This window comes from Delphinus delphis, chromosome 11 (genome assembly GCF_949987515.2).
Source record: "Delphinus delphis chromosome 11, mDelDel1.2, whole genome shotgun sequence".
NCBI classification, from domain to species: Eukaryota; Metazoa; Chordata; class Mammalia; order Artiodactyla; family Delphinidae; genus Delphinus; species Delphinus delphis.
The window spans coordinates 78,737,251-78,741,262 of record NC_082693.1 but is presented as its reverse complement, the minus strand read 5'-3'; positions in this window follow the sequence as shown (position 1 = coordinate 78,741,262).

The following is a 4,012-nucleotide window of genomic DNA, read 5'->3' as shown; positions in this document are numbered from 1 at the left end:
AAAATTTAACGGAAAATATTAGAGGCTAGTTTACAACATCCAAATGCCTGCAATATTTAACAGTATGGCCATTTGATAATTAATAGAGGGAAAAGTATGCATTTTCCCTAACAATTCCCTCACTGCAGCATAGTAATACATATTTTATAGAGTCTACCTAACCGACTTCCTGATATAGAGTTTAAATTAGATAAATATTTGGTTTCAGAAAAAATCAGTGAAATATTTTACTCGTTAATTAGTAAGCAATCAGATATTTTGAGGTGATTGTATTCTGTCTTCCTTAGTCTACAATAGCTGCTGGAAGTCAACTCTGAGAACATACATACAGAGAACAGAATGTTAATATTTTGAACAGTAACAAAGGGAAAGTATTTGCATTGTTCCATGTGTAAATGAAACAATATGTTTTCCATGTTTCCATAAATGTCCTCTTAAGTGGTCTCAGACATACAGCACCAATGAAACAAAAAAAAATTTAACATGGAGCTGATAGATGAGAGTTGATATTCAACACAAAAGCATTTTGAAGAAGTTGGGAAACTCCCAGAGGAAATTAGGCAGAAAAGTTGGTAAAGATTTCCTCGCATTTATTTTGTACAGCATTTAAAAAACCACAGAGTATTCCAGAACATGAATATTTCTTACAAGAAATTACAAATGGAAGTTTTGTTAATATTATCCTGTATCCTGTTCTTTGAGTGAATTAGGACCTTACCTGACTTCAGTGGCTGTTTCCAGAGCTTCACAGGAAGTGGGAGAGTGGCTGATACATGTGTAGCTTCAGCTGAAAGTGCTCTTCTCTCCTGCTTCTGTCATGTGCAGTCTTCCCCATCCAAGTCTTTTGATAAAAGTCAGGATAAAGCATGATTTATTAATATGGCAAAGTCATTACAATCCTGAGCTAAAATGTTATTGGAGCTTTCCCTAGCTGCTGCTGTTTAAGGAAGTCTTTAAAAACCAATTTAATTTCCTTCCACCCAGTCAAGTTTTCTCCACAGATAATTGGTTTTCATTATATGCACAAAAAGCATCAGCGAAGTCTGTATGTATGAGGCATTTAAATAATTTCAAATGAAAGTCTGCATATATTTATGTTTGGGTACCCAAACACGTACTTCCATTCGATTCTATATCACTGACCATTAATGACACCCTTCTAACATGAGAGATTGCGCTGTGAAAACTGTAGAGGCCGCACAAACAGCCAAGTTAGTCATTAGTAAGAGTAGGAGTTCAATAAAGTTAGAATGGTAGATGTCATGTTCTTTTATTTTGAACAAATATATTATTATAAAGCAATGTATTCTCCCTGCTAATTGTGCTTAATTTTTGCATGCTCACAACTAGAATACTCCTGTTTTTATTTTCAAAGCCTTAATCATTTCACTGGGGAAAAAAAAAGAAACTCTAATTTTTTTCTAATCATCATTTACACAACAGCCCTTTTAGGATTTATCGAACTCATCTCAATATATTTTTATCATCAAAAGTGTGTTTGAGATGCTAGTGCAGTCGCTAATTGTTCATAAGTCCCTTGAAACATTAGATTAGCAATGTTTATAATTGTCTAAGTACAGCATGACGATATGAAATCAATTACCATGCACATCAATCTTTGACATTTCAATGCATTACAACTGTAGTAAAGTTGCCATAAACTTTTTTAAAAAGCCACAGTTTCTATTGCCTGAAAATCTAACTAATGAAGTAGTATTCAACTGCAAACATTGAAAAGATAAGCATCTAGCATATGCAGTTTACTGGTTTACTTACTTGAGTATTCATCTTCCTCTGAATTAAGACTACTCTCGAATTTGCAGAATTTCACATTTGAGAATTCTTCAGTGACCTCTCATACTCCCTCTTCCACAGGTGAACTATTATTAAATAAAAAGTTCCCTATTTTGATATCCATATAATTCTTTTAAAAGTCATTTAACTTCTGAGAACTGATGAGATATTCTGAAACTTCTTCCTTGACACAGGTGTCTGTTGCTGTCTGTTGTCAGATCAAATTCATCAGAGCACGATCTCCTTCCTTTTTTCCTCCTGAGGGTCCAGAGTGTTGAAGTGAGAATGGCTTCTCCCTGGCATTTATTCGCTTTTTGATTGGAAGGAGAGCGTTAGCATTTTTCAATTCGAAAGCAAAGACAGACATAGTTTTCTAAGTTGAATTTGGGTCTGAGATTTGCTCCATTTCTGAATGAAAAACGAACCAAAATAAAACACACAGCAGAACAATTCGGTGTGCCTGATTTCATCAAGTCACTGTGATTTAAAAGAAAAAGACAATCAAATGAGAAAAGAAAGGAAACATTCTAAGTGAATTAGTTTCTTCGCTGTGTCCCACACTATCCCCTTAAACTCCTGACCTCTCTGCGTCTTCCTCCTGTTGAATAGTAACTATCTCTGACCAGATAACACTTAATGAAGCTAAGGTCAGGCTGCTTCCGAGTTGCCATTTGAAGTGATAACAAATCAGAAATGATAGCATCACACAGATTCATGAATTTTTTACCCCTGCAGTCACAAACATCAGACGTTTACTTTATAAAGAGAGCTTTTAGATCCTTCCTGCAGTTTCCATAGTGATTTCATTTTTTTCCCTTTTATCACAGATTGGCTGAAGAGCCGCTACCCTTTGTGCGTTAAAAGGCTTGTGCTACCAACTGTCGATATAAAAGGTAGCTGAGGCAGAGACGCAATATATATACTGCCAAAAATAATTGAAACAGAGACATGTTGGTGAAAGGTTCCAGAAGAATTTTTTTTCCTGTATCAATGTGATAGTACAGGAGAAAATAATTTTGCCTGAGTTCTCATAATTACTTTGAGTTAAATGTAGTTGTATTTTACGCTGTGTACCATACTTATATTAAAACACTCATCATACAGAACATAATCCTTTCATAAAAGGGTTTAATATACCTTACACTGTTCCAAGTGTCTGGGCTTGTTAAACATAAAAGTTCATTATGGAAAACATTTTCACTTCAGTTACTTTAGTTTTGGCTGCAATGTTTATTTCAGTGTTTATTCTTCTCATCTCTCAGCTGATTCAATTTTTTTTCTGTTAAGAAAAAGTGCAATGCATTTTCAAATTAATCTAGACTGTCCTTAGTAAAACAGTAAAAACCTGGGGAAGAAATTCATGCATTCCTTTCTAGCTTTAACAAAGTAAGGGCTCAGTACTTAATTTGGTTGTATACTGTTTTAGGTACTTCTATTAAAACTGAGCATTTAAATGAATGTTAAATGTTACACTGGTTTTTCTTTCACCTCTCATATTATTTAATAATGTTGGCACCTGAATAATCCTAGTCATAGGTTGCTATAATCCTAGGAGAAATGTCTGCTAACTACTTATTAAATATATTGAATTCTTGTCACGATGTTATAGATGTTTTACAAGTAAACTTTTAGCTCTGAATATGTTTTTTAAGACTGTGAGGAAAATAGCACCATTGTCAATTACCACTCAAGTACATGTTCTATTTATGTATATTAAACTATTGAAATGGGAATAAATATAAAAATAAGTCACTTTAGAAAAAAAGAACATTTCTTTTTTGTTTGTTTGTTTGTTTTTGCGGTACGCAGGCCTCTCACTGTTGTGGCCTCTCCCGTTGCGGAGCATAGGCTCCGGACGCGCAGCCTCAGCGGCCATGGCTCACGGGCCCAGCCGCTCCGCGGCATGTGGGATCCTCCCGGACCGGGGCACGAACCCGCGTTCCCTGCATCGGCAAGCGGACGCTCAACCACTGCGCCACCAGGGAAGCCCAAAAAATAACATTTCTATGAAAGTACTTAAGCTATTTAATATATTTGTATATATTTCATATTAAAACCTTTGAATTTCTAAAAGATCTAGAGATTTATGGGCTCTACCCTATGGTTATTACAATATATACTTTATTCCATCTCATTTTTTTTTAATATCCAAAGAACATATAGCCTAAATAGGCTAGCTATTTCTGAATTTTTATTCAGTGTGGACAAAATTACATAC